Consider the following 21,179-nt stretch of genomic DNA (forward strand, 5'->3'; position numbering starts at 1 on the left):
GAGCTAAACCTTCAAATAGACGACCTACGTAGCAGAGCCGAATGTATAAGAAATAGGTGGCCCTCACCCCGATCCATAAAAGTTCTTTGTTTTGTTTGCTTAAAAATCATGGATGCAGGAGGACGAAGCAGCGCTGCCCGCAGTCTCCTGCATCTATGGTTTCTAAGCAAACAAAATAAAGGACTTTTATGGATCGGGGTGAGGGCCACATATTTCTTCTACATTTAGCTCTCTTTTATTACAATTATGGCCGTATTTGATGTTAGAGCAACGTCACTTTCAGCTCTTTACAACTCTTGGGCTGGCCGAGAACGGTGTCACTGTTCCTACCCTGAAGTAGCAAAAACCCAAGCACTCAAAGGAAAAGGAAGGGAATTTTTTTCATGCAAGTGTTTTATTGACAAACTGCAAAAATATGAACCCTGACAGTAGCAATACCACCATTTCGGTTATGACACCTTTATCAAGGTAGTTGCTTAATGTAAAGCTGCTATGTCGCACAGGTCCCCTCGGATAACAGTCACTGAAGTTAGGTCGAGAGCATCACATTTTGCAGTATACAGTGTCGAAGTGATGGTGGTAAGCTGGGACAGAGTAAAGATGTGAGGAAAAGGACGCCTGTAGGAAATCCAGGAAGGGCTGTATACTACAAAATGTGATGCTCTTGACCTAACATCAGTGACGGTTGTCCGAGGGGACCTGTGCAACATCTTTACATTAAGCAACTACCTTGATAAAGTTGTCATAACCGAAACGTTGGTGTTGCTACTGTCAGGGTTCCCATTTTTGCAGTTTGACAATAAAACACTTGCATGAAAACAATTCCTCTCCTTTTCTTTTGAGTGCTTGGGTTTTTGCTACTTTAATTATCTATTTACCCTATAGCACCTAGTCTATAGTAGTTGAGCCAGACTTTATGCAAATACTGTTCCTGCCCTGGGCATGCACAGTAAATCAATGAAGCTAGTGAACTTACAACCTCTCAGGAGCCACTGGCTTAGGGCTGGTTCACACTAAGCGACAGCGACAACGAGGTCGCTGTTACGTCACCATTTTCTGTGACGAAACAGCGACCTTGTAAGTCGCTGTTATGATCGCTGCTTAGCTGTCAAACACAGCAGCCGAAGCAGCGATCATAACCGCGACAGCAGGGAGCCGCGCACACTGCTTAGCGCTGGCTCCTTGCTCTCCTAGCTACAGTACACATCGGGTTAATTAACCCGATGTGTACTGCAGCTACATGTGCAGAGAGCAGGGAGCCGCGCACACTGCTTAGCGCTGGCTCCCTGCTCTCCTAGCTACAGTACACATCAGTTTAATTAACCTGATCTGTACTGCAGCTACATGTGCAGAGAGCCGGAGCCGGCAGCACAGGCAGCGTGAGAGCTGCGGAGGCTGGTAACTAAGGTAAATATCGGGTAACCACCTTGGTTACCCGATGTTTACCCTGGTTACAGCTTACCACAGCTGCCAGATGCCGGCTCCTGCTCCCTGCTCGCTTCAGTTCGTCGCTCTCTCGCTGTCACACACAGCGATCTGTGTGTCACAGCGGGAGAGCGCCTTTGAAGAAAACGAACCAGGGCTGTGTGTAACGAGCAGCGATCTCGCAGCAGGGGCCAGATCGCTGCTCAGTGTCACACACAGCGAGATCGCTAATGAGGTCACTGTTGCGTCACCAAAACCGTGCCGTAGCAGCGATTTCGGTAGCGATCTCGCTATGTGTGAAGCACCCCTTACAGTCATGGGGGTATGGACGGAGCGATAAGTCATTTTATTTTACCTTGACATTATTATATATTTGTTTACCTTAAAGGATCAAGATTGAAATATGCTGAGTGTTGCTGGCATTTTACACAGGACACTTCTGCTGAACATGGATACACTGTTATTAACCGTCCACTACTTGGACACCCCTTCTGAAAACCTATGTTCCTCCTCCCCCTAAGGAAAATAATAACACCTATATTCATTTTTGGTGCTGGCACCATTTCAGTGGTGTCAGCTCTGTCTCTCCCGGGGCTCACATGACATTATGTCCCACAATCCCTGTGGAAAATCAGTGCTGGATTCACTCTATCCCCTGTCGGAAAAATCAATACATCCAGTGGAAGTAAGAGTTGCTGCTCTCTCATTTCGTTCCGATGTCAATTACATCTGTAGGAGGGAAGAAGGAAGCCAGCACAGATTGGTCGCAGGGATTGGGAAGCATAAAAATGTCATGTGAGCCCTGGGAGAGGCAGAGCTGGCACCACTGAAATGGTGTTATTTTTCCTGGGGGGTGGGGGTGCTGAAAACAGAGATTCAGAAAAGATTGTCTGAGTAGTGAGGAACAGCTTTAAGAAAAATAGAAATGTGGTGAAAATGCTCTAAAAAATTCACTGTACTGGGCAAGTTATAGGCGTTATCCCCTACCTTGACAATGCCTTTTTCAAATAAGGTTACCTCCCTTGTAAAATAATAATGACATATACTCACGTTGTACAGAGACAGACAGAGAATGAGAAAGACAGATGGAACGAGAGAGACAGACTGACAGGGAATGAGAGAGACTGACAGGGAATGAGAGAGACTGACAGTCAATGAGAGAGAGACAGACAAACAGGGAATGAGAGAGACAGACAGGGAATGAGAAAGACAGACAGGCAATGAGAGAGACAGACAGAAAGGGAATGAGACAGACAGACAGACAGGGAATGAGAGACAAACAGACAGGGAATGATAGACAGACAGACAGGGAATGAGACAGACTGACAGAGAATGAGAGAGACTGACAGGGAATGAGAGAGACAGACAGGGAATGAGAAAGAGAGAGACAGGCAATGAGAGAGACAGACAGAAATGGAATGAGAGAGACAGACAGAAAGGGAATGAGAGAGACAGACAGACATGGAATGAGAGACAAACAGACAGGGAATGATAGACAGACAGATAGGGAATGAGACAGACTGACAGAGAATGACTGAGACTAACAGGGAATGAGAGAGACTGACAGGGAAAGAGACAGATTGACAGGGAATGAGACAGACAGACAGGGAATGAGAGAGACTGACAGGAAATGAGAGAGACAGACAGGAAATGAGAGAGACAGACAGGAAATGAGAGAGACAGACAGGGAATGAGAGAGACTGACAGGGAATGAGACAGACTGACAGGGAATGAGAGAGACAGACTGACAGGGAATGAGAGAGACAGACTGACTGGGAATGAGAGAGACAGACTGACTGGGAATGAGAGAGACAGACAAGGTATGAGAGAGACAGACTGACAGGAAATGGGAGAGACAGACAGACAGACTACATGCACAGTTACACACACTATACATTACCTCATCTCGCAGTTCTTGATCGGTACGGAGCAGGAGAGGAGCCGCTGGGACCTGCACAGAGGCTGCAGCAGCTGAGCAACAGGACCTGCCACTTCACCGGTCATGTGATCAGGCACAAGATTAGTCAGATGATCTGACAGGTCCTTCACCTCAGCCTCCGTTCTGGTCCAGTACATTTCCTGTTGTGCTATGCACTGATCACATAGATCAGTGCAGGAAGAGAGAGGGCAGCTCTCTGTGAGCGACTCATCGACAGGACTTGACGCACACACCAGATGCCGTCTTCCCCTGTTCCAGCCCGCAAGCTGCGTATTGACATCAACAGCCTCACAAAGGCACAGTGCAGGTGGACTGCAACAAAAGGAGCCGGCGGCCCTGCAGTCTTAAATAGTTGCTGGAGGACTGGCCCTGGAGGAAAATGCCATGCCGGCCCAGCTGACCTCTGATAAAAAAGCTGCATGTGCCTCATTGGAGTGAGTGAGCAAGCGGCCCACTGCAGGCACCGGCCCATCTGGCATTTGCCAGAACTGCCCTATGGCCAGTCCAGTTCCGGCTTTTAAAGGACATTTCACCAGATTTGGCGACTATAAGCTGTGGCTACCACCAGTAGGCTCTTATCAGCATTCCAGAATACTGTATATAAGAGCCCAGGTTGCGCTGTAAAACATAAAAAACACTTTTATAATACTCACCTAGGGGGCGGTTCAGTATGATGGGTGTCGCAGCTCTCTGATCCAGTGCCTCCTCTCTGTGGCAATCGCCGTCCTCCTTCTTCTGAGGCCATGTGTATGATGCGTCCTACGTCATCCACACAGGCCGGCATTGAGGTCCTGCACAGTCGCACTTATATCTAGCTCGAAACGTGTCAGCAATGCTTTTAATGTGAATAAAGCTACGAAAAATATCCCTATGGTGTGAACAGTCCTCTTCATCACATATTCTTGTTGGATGCCGGACACTTGGAAGTTAAGTATACTAGTCTGTGTTACATGGGAGTTGGCCCAGAGATCTTTGTCCGAGCACCACACCTTATCCTGCAGGACACTGAATGAATATTGGATCTGGTGAGCTCATCAACTATTGTTTCTGCACTTTAATCTACCCTGCTCAGGGCAGATCAAAGTATTGTAGTGCACATGCGCGTGTTGTCTTTAACCTTTCTTCGCACCTGCGAATTACAGTACTTTGATCTGCTCTGAGCAGGGCAGATCAACATGCGCCTGCGCAAGACCGCAATGCCGGCTTGTGTTGCTGACATAGGATATGTCATCCGTATTAGCTGGGTAGACGGAGAACAGAGATCGCTGCAGAGAGGAGGCGCCGAACCGGAGAGCAGCGAAACCCATTGGACCAGACCGCCCCCTAGAGGAGTATAATAAAGGTTTTTTGTACGTTTTACAGAGCGGCCTGGGCTCTTATATACAGTATTCTAGAAGAATTTATATAAGGGATCTATGGTGGTGGTAGCAGCTTATAGTCACCAAATCTGGTGACAGTTTCCCTTTAACCCTTTCACTACTCTAGACTTTCAGCATTAGTACAATGTACTGTGGTGACATTTAACCATTAGTACTTGTTTGTAGTGGGGAAGACATAATGTCTTTAGGGAGGTAATCACAGAATCCTCATCATGTGTTTTGAATAGGAAGCACATTGTGTATGATCTTAAGCTTTAGGGTTAGGATAAGGTAATTTATTTAAGTAAGGATGATAGGAACCCATAAATATTGTTATTTTTGATATTTGCAGAATGATTAAGCAACTATCTTATTATTCCGATGGGAACACTAAAATATTTCTAAAAAGGGCTTTATATTATCCTAGTAATAATAGGAGGGACAGGATTAATACAGTTGTAAAGAGCTTTTGTAGCCTTTGTGACAATACTTTAAACAGGATTTTATGAGACACAGCAGTATAAACAGCGTAAGATCTAGTTACACAAAAAGTGTCTTTCTAAATATTGCTGATGCTCCTGAAACCGTCTACAAGGAGGATTATAAATTCTTTGATGATGAGTGTAAGATCTACTCTGTTTACATTTCCAGCCAATTAAATGAAACACTTCAAAGACTCAGCGTCCATGTAAATATGCGCCAATGACGTAGATATATTAAGTAGAAAGAAATAATGAAACTATTAAAATGTTACCTCTAATAAACTTCTGTCATAGAAAATATGTTACAGTTTCCATGTCTTATAGCAAAATATCAGCATAGTCTATTACTGGACATTGTTATTCCAATAAAGGCAGTATTGGGGGAGTTATTTCAAAGTGTGCAAAAATATGGCCGAGTTCACATAGCATATGGAATAACATAGTAGACGTTACATTTTTTGGGCAGCAAAATATTGCAATAAAATACAATGATGGAATGATAAGAAATTATGGCTTTTCAAAAAAAGGGAGGAAAAAGCGAAAGCACAAAATGGAAAATTGCAAGGTGGTGAAGGGGTTAAATTCTGCATAACATTTTACTTCTGTATAAAGATGGTACAGAAATTAATATCAATAGCCCCACAAACCCTTTTCTCCAGAGCACCCCACACAGTAAGATGGTCCCACACCACTACAAAGAGTAAGATGGTCACCATAGCCCCCCCACACAGTAGGATTACCCCATGAACCCCCACACAGTATGATGGTCAGCAAAGTCCCCTTTACAGTATAATGTCACCACAGAGTGTGGTAACCAAGCTACCCTACACAGTATGCTGTCCACCATAGCCATCCCCCGTCCCCCCCGTTCAGTAATAAATTAATAATGCATGGTAATTTTTTCTTTTTTTTGTAAGATGCAAGACTATAAATAAAGGATTAAACTGTATAGCATCTATCTCAGGGCTGCAGTGGCATGCAAAAGTTTGGGCACCCCTGGTCAAAATTACTGTAATTGTGAACAATTTAGCAAATTGAAGATGACATTATCTTTTCAAGGCATACAGTTAAAGATGACACATTTCTTTTGTATTTTGGAGCAAATTTTTTTTTAAATTTTTATATTTTTAAATTAACAAAAAAGGAAAGCGGGCAGATGCAAAGGTTTGGGCACCCTGGATGGTTAGCACCTAGTAGCACCCCCTAGTAGTACCGAGTCTCTCACACAGCTGTACACTGTTTCCAGGCGACTCACACTACTTCTGGGGCTGCTCATTAACCTCATGCGTATGCACTGCTTCCCCCGCCCATTGGCAGTCCTGCCATCGCTGAGTGGTTGCAGTCAGACACGCCCCCATCCTGTGTGACAGCGTGTCTGACTGCTTTCAATCGGAGACACTGTCTGTGTGTCTATATTAGTGTAAAAATAAATAAATAAATAACAAAATTGACATAGGATCTTCCCATATTATGATACCGAGCACAGGTAAAGCATACGGCTACAGGCTGCAGACTCCAGCCTTTGTGTTTATCTTGGCTTTGTATCAAAATAAGAAGGACATCATGCGTCTTTTTTGAAAAATTACTTAAATAAATAATTTTTAAAAATGGCGTACTGTCCCCTCCAATTTTGATACCCAGCCATGATAAAACAAACAGCTGGGGGCTGGTATTCTCAGGCTGGGGAAATAATTGCTTATTTGGTCCCGCAGCATAAAAATAGCAGCCTGCAGCAACCCAGGATTGTTGCATCCATTAGATACGACAATCCCAAAACTTTGTAAAAATTTCAGCACCAAATATGCATTTCTTGGCAGAATAATGTGGTTTTCTACTAGGAGATGCAGGTCTGTGAACTCAGTGACCTCACTGAAGTCAATGAGTTTAATGATGATATCTGAGATCAGGTTACCTGTGGTCACAGGTAGAGGCCTGTAGGAACCTCCAGCTGTGACCGCAAATAACCTGAATGACGTAACCACTCATCACTGCATCTCAGTCTCTGCCTGAAGCCCACAGTGTGCAGTCATGTTATATGCCTGCACCCTGTGCCTTCAGTAATAAAGCAGAGCTGGAATCGTCGTGGGACCTCTTCTGGGTTACATAGTTACATAGTTACATAGTTACATAGTTACTAAGGTTGAAAAAAGACCTAGGTCCATCTAGTTCAACCTTCCTTCACCAGTTCTACATTTGGTCACTAAGTCATTTATAATCAACAATGTTTTGTGTACTGAGGAAATCATCCAGCCCTTTTTTAAAAGCTGTTATAGTATCTGCCATTACTACCTCTTGTGGTAGGGCATTCCACAGTCTGACTGCTCTAACTGTAAAGAACCCTTTCCTATTTAGCTGCCGGAATCGCTTTTCTTCCACTCACAGTGAGTGCCCCCTGATCCTTAGTATTGTCTTTGGAAGAAATAAGTCATGTGCCAGTCCTTTATATTGACCACACATGTATTTATACATATAAATGAGATCTCCTCTGCGACGTCTTTTTTCTAAGCTAAACATATCTAACTATTTCAACCTGTCATCATATGGGAGGCGTTCCATTCCTTGTAGTAGTCTAGTTGCCTGCCTTTGAACTGACTCTAACTTCTGAATGTCCTTTTTAAAATGTGGAGCCCAAAACTGGATCCCATATTCCATATGTGGCCTTACAAGTGATTTATAGAGGGTGTGAGGTAGCACGGTCGGCTGCGCAGCAGAAGACACGGGATCCAGGCAATAAGGTTCACAGCACACGGTGTTTAATGTCCAAACAAACGTCCACAGCAATATACATGTCTCTCCAGCAGAGAACCCAGGGAGTTGTGATCACTCCCCACATCCGGCACACCTGCCCTCGTTCCTGTTTCCTTTTAACCCTTCCTTAAGCCTGTAGGGAAACAGCATTAACCCTATAGTGGACTCACCTTCTATCATGGAGTGAGCACAACCTGGGCGAGACATACCGGCCGTCATAGATAACCCCGGTCACAGTCTCACATACCCCCCCCCTCAGTTCAAGCGTGCGGGGTTGAACTCCCGCCATCAAACACGGGCCGCGGGACAAGGCATCGGCGTTGCCCTGCAACCTACCGGCCCTATGTTCAACCGTAAACCGGAAGTTCTGCAGAGAAAGGAACCACCGGGTAACCCGGGCATTCCGTTCCTTGGCGGACCACATCCAGACCAGCGGAGAGTGATCAGTCACCAAGCGAAACTGCCGTCCCAGCAGGTAATAGCGTAGGGACTCCAAGGCCCATTTAATCGCCAGGCACTCCTTCTCCACTACGCTATAATTCCGCTCGGGAGGGGTGAGCTTCCTACTCAAGAAGGTGACGGGGTGTTCCTCCCCCTGAACCACCTGAGACAGCACTGCCCCCAGGCCGACCTCAGAGGCGTCAGTCTGTACTATGAACTCCTTCCGGAAATCAGGGTTGACCAGAACGGGTTGTCCGCACAGGACCCCCTTCAGGGCCCGGAAGGAGTCCTCGGCCTGCGGAGTCCAGCGCACCATGACGGACTTCTTGCCTTTGAGAAGGTCCGTCAAGGGGGCTGATAGTCCCGCAAAATCTCTTACAAACCTCCTGTAGTACCCCACGATACCCAGGAAGGCCCTAACCTGCTTTGTGGTCAGGGGTCTAGGCCACTTCTGGATCGCCTCAACCTTGTTAATTTGGGGCTTTATCACTCCTTGGCCTATCACGTAGCCCAAGTAGCGGGCTTCCGTGAGTCCCAACGCACATTTCTTGGGATTGGCTGTCAATCCGGCTGTTCGAAGCGCGTCCACCACCGCTTGTACCTGTTCCAAGTGGGTCTGCCAATCGGGGCTGTAAATAATGATGTCATCAAGGTACGCTGATGCATACGCCTGGTGGGGTTCCAGCACTAAGTCCATCAACCTCTGGAACGTGGCCGGAGCGCCATGTAACCCAAAAGGCAAGACAACATAGTGGAAGAGACCCTCCGGCGTAACAAAAGCGGTTTTCTCCTTGGCGGACTCCGTCAGTGGCACCTGCCAGTACCCCTTGGTCAGGTCGAGCGTGGTAAAATATCGCGCCTGTCCCAGCCTATCAATCAGCTCATCCACCCGGGGCATGGGGTAGAGATCGAACTTGGATATTTCGTTCAATCTCCGGAAGTCATTGCAGAACCTTAAGGAGCCATCGGGTTTTGGTATTAGGACAATGGGACTAGCCCATTCACTCCGGGATTTTTCGATGACCCCCAGGCGTAGCATTGTCTTCACTTCTTCTGATATGGCTTGTCTTCGAGCCTCCGGCACGCGGTATGACTTCAGGCGTACCTTCAGGTGGGGCTCGGTGACAATGTCATGTCGTATCAGACTGGTCCTACCCGGCAACTCGGAGAAGACATCGGGGTTCTGCTGAACCAGCCGTCTGGCCTCTCGCCTCTGTTGCTTGGTGAGGGCTTCTCCGATCCTTACTTCCGGTTCGTCCTCTCCGGAGGTCGCTGAAGCCGGGAGTGAACGACCCGAAGAGGAGGGAGATGGGGGAAACTCAACCATCAGGCTTTCCCGTTCCTGCCACGGTTTTAATAGGTTGACATGGTATATTTGTTCAGGTTTCCGCCTACCGGGCTGCAATACTTTATAGTTGACCACCCCAACTTTTTCCTTTATCTCGTAGGGGCCTTGCCACTGAGCCAGGAATTTACTCTCCGCCGTGGGGATTAATACCAACACCCGATCCCCGGGTTTAAAGGTCCGCACGGTGGCTTGTCTATTATAGCGGCCGCTTTGCGCGGCCTGAGCCTCCTGTAAATGCTCCTTCACAATTGGCATGACCGCGCTTATGCGGTTCTGCATTCCTAAAATGTGTTCAATCACACTTTTATGGGGGGTGGGCTCTTGCTCCCATGTTTCCTTTGCCAGGTCCAACAATCCCCGGGGATGTCGCCCGTATAACAATTCAAAAGGCGAAAACCCCGTGGATGCCTGTGGCACCTCTCGGATGGCAAACATCAAATAGGGAAGCATCATATCCCAGTCCTTCCCGTCTTTGGAGATCACCCTTTTTAGCATGGTTTTCAGGGTTTTATTGAATCGTTCTACTAACCCATCCGTCTGAGGATGATACACAGACGTACGCAACTGCTTGATCTGGAGTAGCCGGCATAGTTCTTTGGTCACTTTAGACATGAATGGGGTCCCCTGATCCGTAAGGATCTCCTTGGGCAACCCCACCCGGCAGAACACAGAAAACAACTCCCGAGCTATAAGCTTCGCCGCAGTATGTCTGAGAGGTATCGCCTCTGGATACCGGGTGGCATAGTCAACGATCACTAGGATGTGTTGGTGCCCTCGAGCAGACTTTACGAGGGGCCCCACCAGATCCATCCCTATCCGTTCAAAAGGGACTTCTATAATGGGTAACGGCACCAACGGACTGCGAAAGTGGACCAGTGGTGCGGTAAGCTGACACTCCGGGCAGGTTTCGCAGAACCGTTTTACCTCCCCAAAGACCCCGGGCCAATAGAACCTTTGCAATATTCGCTCCTGCGTTTTCTTGACCCCTAGGTGGCCACTCATCAGATGTTTATGAGCCAAGTCGAGGACCCGCCGGCGATACGGCTGGGGTACCACCAACTGCTCGACCCCCACGCCCCGTATTTCATCTACCCGGTAGAGTAAATCCTGCTTAAGAGCGAAATGGGGGTACCTTACCTGGGCACCGGGCAGCTGGGCCACCCCGTCAATTACTAACACCCTATTCCGGGCATGTATTAACGTAGGGTCCTGGAGTTGGGCTGTCCCAAACGCATCCGGGGATGCCTCCAAGTCCGGGATGGGCTCGACCGTCTCAGCCTCTCCTGCCAATACCTCTAGGGGCGACCTATCGGGTTCACATTCTGTCCCTATCATGGGGACCCCTACGGCAGGTGTCCCGGATTCAGGATTGTAGGGCTCAGGCCCCGGACTGACCAATATCGGAGGGGACCTAGGGGTTCCCTTCCATAAAGTCCAAAAATAGGGCAGATCCCGTCCTAGGATCACGTCATAAGGAAGAGCGTTAAGCAGTCCCACCTCATGTTGCACCTGACCGCAAGGTGCTGTGATGGTGACAATCCCCGTGGGATAGTCTCGGCGGTCCCCATGTATGCAAACCACCCCCACGGTACGTCCTGTGGCCTTTACTTTAGCCCTCAAGGTGGATCGCACAAGGGTCACTAAGCTTCCGGAATCCAACAATCCTGTAACCGGACATCCATTCACCTGTATTTGGCACAAGTGGGGCTCAGTCTCTGGGGGAACCAGGTCAGCGGTACACACCACCTGAGCATACATTGAACCCCGCCGGGTAACCCCACAATCCATGGGCTCCGTGGTCAGGGGACACTGGGCTTCCATATGTCCCACCCGCTGGCACCGCCAACATCTAATAGGGAAGGAAACCCCCTTGACAAGTTGTCGTTTAGGGTACATGGCCTTCCGGACCTCAGGAACGGCGGGCGCGGCCTCAGCCAGGATGGTAGCGGACTCCTGTACCGGTGTCGGCGGTGGGTCCTTGGCCCTAGGCTTGGAGGGGCCGGACCGACGGGCGGTACGCAAAGTCTCAGTGTCCCGTATCAAGTCCTGCGTAGCCACATGCCGCTCTACCAGGGACACTAATTGGTCCAGGGTACTCGGGTCACCCAGTCCTACCCACCGTTGAACGGTGACGGGTAAAGTGCGCACAAAACGATCCACTACTACCCTTTCCACCATTTGCGCCGGGCTCAGAGCGTCAGGCTGCAACCACTTTTTTACAAGATGTAATAAGTCATAGGCCTGGGAGCGTACGGGTTTGGCTTCCTCATAGAACCACTGATTTACCCGCTGAGCCCGTACATAGGTATTCACCCCCAATCGAGCCAGTATTTCGGCTTTCAGGGTCACATAGTCAATGGCGTCCTCGGTACCGAGGTCCATGTACGCTTTTTGGGGTTCCCCCGTCAGATAGGGCGACAATACCTCAGCCCACTGGGGGGTCGGCAGCTTTTCCCGCTCGGCCACCCGCTCAAACACTGCCAGGAACGCTTCCACATCATCCCCCGGGGTCATCTTTTGCAACGCTTGTCTCACCGCTTTCCGGACGCTGCCGTCGTCACCCGGTCCCGGGGTTGTTGCTGCCGGTCCGGCACGGATTGACTTGGCCAGGAGAACCATCTGTTCTTGGTGTCTTTTTTCCTGCAATTTCAAGGATTGCTGGTGCTGTTGCTGCTGTTGCTCCAACGTCCGGAGCAGGTGGGTATTCACCTGTTGTTGCTGTGCATTAGCCTCTTGTTGTTGTGCATTAGCCTGCTGCTGCTGTGCATTAGCCTGAGCCAAATGCCTTAGTATGTCCTCCATGGCGTCGCTGGGTTTGGGCCGTAGTATAGCTGCTTGAATCCAGGACATGTGCTACCGGGTTACCAGAAAAGGAAGGTACACCTCACCGGCTGGCATGCCCGCCGATTCTCCACCATACGTGAGGTAGCACGGTCGGCTGCGCAGCAGAAGACACGGGATCCAGGCAATAAGGTTCACAGCACACGGTGTTTAATGTCCAAACAAACGTCCACAGCAATATACATGTCTCTCCAGCAGAGAACCCAGGGAGTTGTGATCACTCCCCACATCCGGCACACCTGCCCTCGTTCCTGTTTCCTTTTAACCCTTCCTTAAGCCTGCAGGGAAACAGCATTAACCCTATAGTGGACTCACCTTCTATCATGGAGTGAGCACAACCTGGGCGAGACATACCGGCCGTCATAGATAACCCCGGTCACAGTCTCACAAGGGGTAACAATACATTGGGATCACGGGATCTAATCTCTCTTTTTATACACCCTAGAATCTTGTTTGCTTTTGCAGCTGCTGCTTGACATTGAGTGCTGCTGCTCAGCTTATTTGTAATGAAAATACCCAAGTCCTTCTCCTGTTCTGTAGTCCTGATTTTACTGCCATTTAATGTATACGCAGTTATAGGATTACTCTGTCCTAGGTGCATTACTTTACATTTATCAACATTAAATTTCATTTGCCAAGTATCTGCCCATTCTGACATCTTATCCAGATCTTTTTGTAATATTGTACTATCAAGGTCAGTTTTTAATATCCTACATAGTTTGGTGCCATCAGCAAAGACTGGCACTTTACTATCAATCCCATCCACAAGGTCATTAATAAAGAGATTAAAAAGAATTGGTCCTAGCACAGATCCCTGCGGCACCCTACTGCTGACTATGGCCCATTTAGAGAATGTACCATTTATGACTACTCTTTGTTTCCTATCTTTTAGCCAATTCCTTACCCAGTTGCATATAGTTTCCCCTAGTCCTTGCTTCTGGAGCTTTAGTATAAGGCTATTATGTGGTACAGTATCAAATGCCTTTGCAAAGTCCAAATAAATCACATCAGCTGCATTACCAATATCCAGGTTTGCACTTACCCCCTCATAGAACCCCAACAGGTTGGTTAGACACGACTTATCTTTCATGAATCCATGCTGTCTGTCAGTTATTATATTATTTTCTGCAACATATTTTTGCATGTCATCCCTTAAAATGCCCTCAAAAACTTTGCATACTACTGATGTCAGGCTTACTGGACGGTAGTTGCCTGGATCTATCCTCTTACCTTTCTTAAATATCGGTACCACACCAGCAACCCTCCAATCCTGAGGCACCAATCCTGTTACAAGCGAGTCTAAAAAGATGAGATACAGCGGTTTGTCAATTACGGAGCTCAATTCCCTCAATATTCGTGGATGAATGCCATCTGGCCCTGGGTATTTGTCAATGTTTAATTTACTCAGACGTAGGCGTACTTCATCTTGTGTTAAATTAATTATATCGGGTGGTGAACTTTGATTTTTCACTTGTTGATGATCCCTGGTACAGTCAGTTCCTTGGTGAACACAGATGAAAAATGCCTATTTAATATCTCAGTCTTTTGTTTGTCCTCTATAACTAACTTGTTATTATATTTTAAGGGGCCAAAACTATCCTTTGTTTTCCTTTTGGCATTAATGTATTTATAAAAGATTTTGGGATTTATTTTAATGTCATTGGCGATTTTTGTTTCAGTAGCTGGTTTTGCTTGTTTGATTTCTTTTTTGTATTTCCTATTGATATCTTTATACTCCTGAAATGCTATTTCTGTATTCTCAGCCTTCAAGAGTTTAAACGCCCTTTGTTTTTGTTTTATTATACTTTGTACAGTCTTATTTATCCATAGTGGTTTCTTTTTATTCCGGGACATTTTATTACCATAGGGTATACATTTTTTACAGGAATCTAGCAGTATATCCTTAAACTTTCCCCATTTATGTTCAGTATCCCCAGTTACCATGACTTTGTCACAATCTACACATTTAAGCTCTTCCCTTAATTTGTTGAAATCAGCTTTCCTAAAATTCCAGGTTTTAGCATTTCCCCTTTGAAATGTTCTATTGAATATTACATTGAAGCTTACCATATTATGATCGTTGGTGCCCAAGTGCTCCCGGACCTGTTGATCTGAAATTGTATCCGGTCTATTTGACAGGACCAAATCTAGCAAATTATCTCCCCTCGTCGGTTCATCTACCATCAGAGAGAGGAAATAGTCTTGAATGGTAGATAAGAATTTACAGCTTTTAGCACAACCAGAAGATTCTATGTCCCACTGTATGTCTGGATAGTTGAAATCCCCCATAATAAGAACCCGATTATTATTATTAGCTGCCTATTCAATTTGTTCCAGCATTTCACCCTCTATTTGTTCAGGTATGTTAGGAGGCTTATAGCAAACTCCAATTAGCATTTTTCCATTATTCCCCTCCCCATGTACATTTACCCATACTGACTCCACATTGTTGCAGTTCCTCCCAATGTCATCATTCAACACAGGTTTTAGGTTAGATTTGATAAATATACACACCCCACCACCTTTTTTGTCTTTCCTGTCCCTCCTAAATGTACTATAACCCTGTATGTTTGTCACCCAGTCATGGCTTTCATCCAGCCAGGTTTCCGTAATGCCCACCACATCATAATCCATGGTTGACATAAGAGTCTCCAATTCATTCATATTGTTTGCAAGACTTCTTGCATTTGCCAGTATAATATGGATTAAATTTCGGTCTGGTTGAGCGCTAGTGAATGGGCTGCCAGTCTTTGTAGGTGATTCGCTTTATTAATAATAGTAATAAAAAGGATAACTCCTACAGCGCATTAACGGCAACGTCAGCGGAGACAGCCCCCACTCCGGAGGGATTATCTATCCACCTACCACAGGGGTTGTGCGGGGGCGCACAACCTCTTCATGTGAGCAAATCCATTTTTACTAATATTAATTCCAGCTCACGGGTGCTTCTCATATGTGCTACCTCTTTCCTTTTCAGTGTATTTGCCAGTAGACATTTAATCCTATTAACACCTTTATTACTCCTAGCCTCCCTACGTTCCTTGCATGTCCCATCCACCCCTAATCCTTCATTGACCCTTACCGTCTCACTGTCTCTATCTGCTCTATCTATCCCCTTTTTTGCTCCACTACCCTCCCTCCCCCCAGATCCTAGTTTAAAAGCTCCTCCATCCATCTGACCATTTTCTCCCCCAGCACAGCTGCACCTTCCCCATTGAGGTGCAGCCCATCCCTACCGTAGAGCCTGTAGCCGACTGAGAAGTCAGCCCAGTTCTCCATGAACCCAAACCCTTCCTTCCTGCACCAATTTCTAAGCCACGTATTTATCTCCCTAAGCTCCCGCTGACTTTCTAGTGACGCTTGTGGCACCGGTAGTATTTCTGAAAACACCACCTTGGAGGTCCTGGACTTCAGCTTCTCTCCTAGTTCCTTGTAATAATTTTTAAGGACCTTCCACCTGCCTCTAACTTTGTCATTAGTACCAATGTGCACCATGACCGCTGGGTTTTCCCCAGCCCCACCCAGCAATCTGTCTATCCAATCCGCAATATGCCGAACCCGAGCACCCGGCAGACAACACACTGTTCGACATTCACGGTCTTGGCGACAGATGACCCTGTCTGTCCGCCTAATTATAGAGTCCCCTACCACCAACATCTGTCTGGGCTTTGCTGCACTCCTATTTCCCTCCTTCCTAAAGCAGTTGTTTTCTTGGTTGCTAGGAGCAACGTCCTGCTGTAATGACCCTAGTCCTGGCCCTTCATTCCTAATATCAGCCAAACAGGCATATTTACTAGGTTGTGCCAGGTCAGGACTAGGCTCCCTGATACTTTTCCCCCTACCTCTTCTTCTAACTGTTACCCAACTACCTACCTCTGGGTCCTGATCTTCTCCACCTCCACCCTCCTCCATATCACTGGCCCCAGCCAGAGAAAGCTCAGTGAGCTCTAAACTCCTCTCCAGGTTTCCAATGCCCCTGAGTGTTGCAAGCTGCTTATTTAGATCAGTTACCTTGGCTTCCAAATACGCAACATGCTTGCATCGAGTGCAGACATATTCATCCTCGAACAGCTGCTTAAGGCATGCATACATCTGACAAGATACACACCTGTTAGCATTGTCCATGGAGCACCTATTAAATGGGGATAAACGTTAAAGTAGAAAAACAAGAAAAAAACAAAAAAACAATGGGAAACTTATAAGGATAAATTCAAACTATGTTCTTGTGTCAAACTATGAAATTGTGTTTAAACTATGCCACACTTATCTTCAATCCCCGCACACTTTGCTTCAGTACCTCGCACGCTCAGCACCTCTCTTGCTCTGCCTGGTTTATATAGTTCTACAAGGACTTACAGAAGCTGCCAGAAGCTTCTAGAAACAGGTGTGGCTAATACTACTGATTAATCCCAAGACAAACTTTTTTTTTTGCTTTTTTAACAGTATCACAGACAAACAATTCTCTAATGAAATTAAACAATTACAGTTATCACCACTATAAAATTGTGTTTAAACTATGCCACACTTATCTTAAATCCCCGCACACTTTGCTTCAGTACCTCGCACGCTCAGCACCTCGCTTGCTCTGGCTGGTTTATATAGTTCTACAAGGACTTACAAAAGCTGCCAGAAGCTTCTAGAAACAGGTGTGGCTAATACTACTGATTAATCCCAAGACAAACTTTTTTTTTTGCTTTTTTAACAGTACCACAGACAAACAGACAAACAATTCCCTAATGAAATTAAACAATTACAGTTATCACCACTATGAAATTGTGATTAAACTATGCCACACTTATCTTCAATCCCCGCACATCGGACCTGGGTTTTTTGAAGTTAATAAAGGGGTGAAAGTGGGTGTTTTTTTTGTATTTTATTTCAAATAAAGGATTTTTTTGGTGTTTGTGTTTACTTGTTTTACTCACAGATTAGTAATGGGGAGGGGGTCTCATACACCCTCACCATTACTAATCTAGGGCTTGGTGGCAGATGTGAGCTTTCATTAACCCCATATTACCCCAATTGCCACCCCACCAGGGCAATCGGGATGAGCCAGGTAAAGTTATGAGATTGTTGCATGTAATGAATGCTACAATCCTGGGCGCCTGCAGGCTGCTATTTTTAGGCTGGGAGGGGCCCCAATAATTGTGGGCCTCCCCAGCCTGACAATACTAGCACCCAGCTGTCAGCGTTATTATGGCTGGGTATCACAATTGGGGAGGACAGCACGCTGTGTTATCAAATATATTTATTTAAATAATTTAAAAAAAAAAAAAAAAAAAGCCACATGCGATCCCTGTATGTATTTTGGTACTCATCTGGGGGCTGCAACCTGTATCTGTAGGCTTTACCTGTGCTTGGTATCATACTGTAATGCGGTGTTCTGTATTACACTCGTTGGGTGTCATGGCAGTGTCAGACTGTAAATATAAAAAGTACAAGCTTGCATATACTTGGCACTGCTTACCGCTCCTATCGCCGGTGTATCACAGTCCCGTGGGTTAAGTTCGTCCTGTTTGGAGAGCCATGCTGATCAGGAAATAATCCATATAGTAACTTCACCCTCACGTGTTACCACTGCTAGAAGGAGTGCAACGATCTGGAGGTGCTCAGGCCAGTAGATTAGCTCCAGAAGTTCATCAATGAAGAAGGCTGGAAGCGCTCCAGTGGTGCGAAACGGTGCCGTTGTCCAGCGTGCTCCCTCCCCCGCACCTCCCTTTTTTTGTATGAATGAATGAAGCATGATTAATGCAACGTTTTATTGGTGAGCGCTGCCAGCATTCTTCATTGATGAGCTTCTACAGTGTCAGACTCTGTTCACACTGCACAGTCCAATAAGCTGCCTGGGATTCTATAGTTGCATGGCTGTACAAAGGGCTAATAAGTTGTAGTACAGCATATTACCCACTAGGTGGGAGCAGAGTAGTGAAGAAGAGACAAAGTGACACTGTAATAGAAAGGCAGCTGAAGTACAGCAGAGTAACTTCAGCAGGCAGTTAACAGGCGAACCACCAGGGGGAAATAGAGTAGTCAAACAGTCAGCGTCAACCAGAAACATCAAGCCACTGCAAAGGGATCAGGTATAGAGATGAGCCACCACCCTAGTGTTCGAGTTCGGTTCGTGGAATGGCGGGTGTGTTCGTTGAATGTTTGACGAACGTTCATCGAACACTTTCGAACACTATTGAAAACAATGGCAGGCAAACACAAACACATACAAACATGCACAAACACGAACACACACACACATATTATGCTCACCTTACCTTCCGTTCCATCGCCGGCCTCCTGGGACTTGCAGTTGATGTGTATCGGGTAACCATCGCGACTGATGCTGGAACTTCCGCTGACAGAGCGTTGACGTCAAAGGCAGGAGCCGCTTGCCTCTGATTGGCCAGCTTGCTGCCTTTGAGTATCATCTGACAGAGGAAGCTCCTCCCTTGTCACGATGGTTACCAGATACACATCCTGTAGCGGCGAACTACGTGTATCGGTAACCGTCGTGATGAGGGAGGAACTTCCTCTGTCAGATGCTACTCAAAGGCAGCGTGCTGGCCAATCAGAGGCAAGCGGCTCCTGCATTTCACATCAGTGCTCTGGCAGCGGAAGTTACGACATCGGTCGCGATGGTTACCCGATACACCTCTTGTACCGGCGAACTGCAAGTCCCAAGAGGCCGGCGATGGACCGGAAGGTAAGGTGAGCATAATATGTCTGTATGTGTGGGGCCCCTGACCTGGTCAGGCACCACTGAGTACTGCACCCATGCTAGGGGCAGTACAACACAGGTAATCCAGAAGGCTGACCGAGGTGTGGTTACACAGGCACATAGTAATCAGGTCTTCCACATGGACCTTTGAAGGGACCCCTGGGGAATCCAGGAGGGGGCGTGGCCTCCATATCCACTAAAGGGGTGTGGTAGAGAGCCTGGTTGCTAAGTTGCATAGGCAGGCACAGAGGGGAGGGAGTAGTGAGCCAGTCTGAAGTGAAGCTCAGGGAGAGCAGTCGCAAAGGAGGAGACCTGGAGGCTGTCACTAGTCAGACACCGCAGGTGCAGTGGTTACTGATGGAGGAGAATGGTCACCTGGTAGTGCGGAGTGCAAGGTGGTGGCTGAGTACGGGGACTGCCAGGAGAGGGCCAGGCCACACAGGGTTTCAGGTCCCCAGCGCAGGGTCCCATTCAGTTGACCTGCCAAACCTGCAGGTGGGGGTACTTCATACCCTCCACCATAACACCGCAGAGACCGGAGCCATGTAGCAACGAGAGGGCCCATAGTTCACAAGAAGCAAACAGCCGGAGTGACCTGGTCCAGGCTACAAGCAGATGGGCTGAAAAAGGGGAGAACAGACAGAAGCAACTTCCCTGGTTGACCCCGTAGAACTACAAGTCTGGGTCACCACAAAAACACAAGGGCTAGGAAGGCGAGTCAGTAGCCACCCTCACAAGTCAGCCTGAAGGAGCCTGGTTCCCTACTTTGTGCATCACAGCTACACTCGGGTTACTCACTGTGCCACCTGACGTGAGTAAAAACCCTGAAAGACATTCTGGTTGTGCGTGTGAGTCATTCTAGTTCCACACACCCAAACTGGGCCCTGGGGCCAGCCTCACTCTTGGGAGACCACTACATCTAACTGCATTCAACATCAACCCCAGGCGTCCCCTAATCTGCAGTGGCGGTCGCCCTGACCGCAATACCGAGAGTGGCGTCACGAATCCTATAGAAGTCAACCTACCTGTGACCAGAAGGACCCAGGATGTGCCATCCCTGAAGACCCTGAGACGACCTGAAGGTAATGGGGCACTGGGCGGCACATATGCGTATATGTTTGTGTATGTTTGTGTGTGTTTGTGCATGTTTGTACGTGTTTGTGTGTGTTTATGTGTGTTTGTGTGTGTTTCTACATGTTTGTGTGTGTTTGTTCATGTGTGGAATGGCACAATAGGAGACCATGATGGGACATTTAACAAGTTGTTGAAGGATTCTCTGCATTGCAATGATTTCCTATGGGAAATCTTGCTTTGCTGAACGAGTAAATTGGTTAACAAGCACACTCCCAGAACGGATTGTTCTCGTTAACCAAGGTTCCAGTGAATTGACATTGAATGACAGTATTACTATGAAAAGCCAGTTACGCTTTTGGTGATCGAACCATTATCAAACATAACCTCGAACTGTCGAACTTGAAGCTAATAGTTCGCGTTCGTCAAACGACTCAAACATCGCCTAAGGCAGGTCGAATTTGAGATTGGCAAACAGTTCGATTCGAACACCGCTCATCTCTAATCAGATATGCAAAGAGAAACACAAACAACAGACAGGAGTGGGAAGTCAGGGACCAGGACAGGCGGACGAACGGGAGAACATACAAGTCAGGACACAGTAGCAGAGAGGCAGGACAGATCGGGAACACTCATGAGAGCCAGTATACACGCTGCAAGGCAGAAATATCACTGGCACTGAACCATAGTTAGAGAGGCAAGATATAGCATCCTGGGATCCAGAACGAGGCAAGGAAGTTAACCCCTGACATGACCAGGCCAGAGCTGGGTGTAACCATAACAGGGAAAAGCCGTCCTGGATCATAACAATGAGTTT

Source organism: Anomaloglossus baeobatrachus, chromosome 1 (assembly GCF_048569485.1).
Source record: "Anomaloglossus baeobatrachus isolate aAnoBae1 chromosome 1, aAnoBae1.hap1, whole genome shotgun sequence".
Classification (NCBI taxonomy): Eukaryota; Metazoa; Chordata; class Amphibia; order Anura; family Aromobatidae; genus Anomaloglossus; species Anomaloglossus baeobatrachus.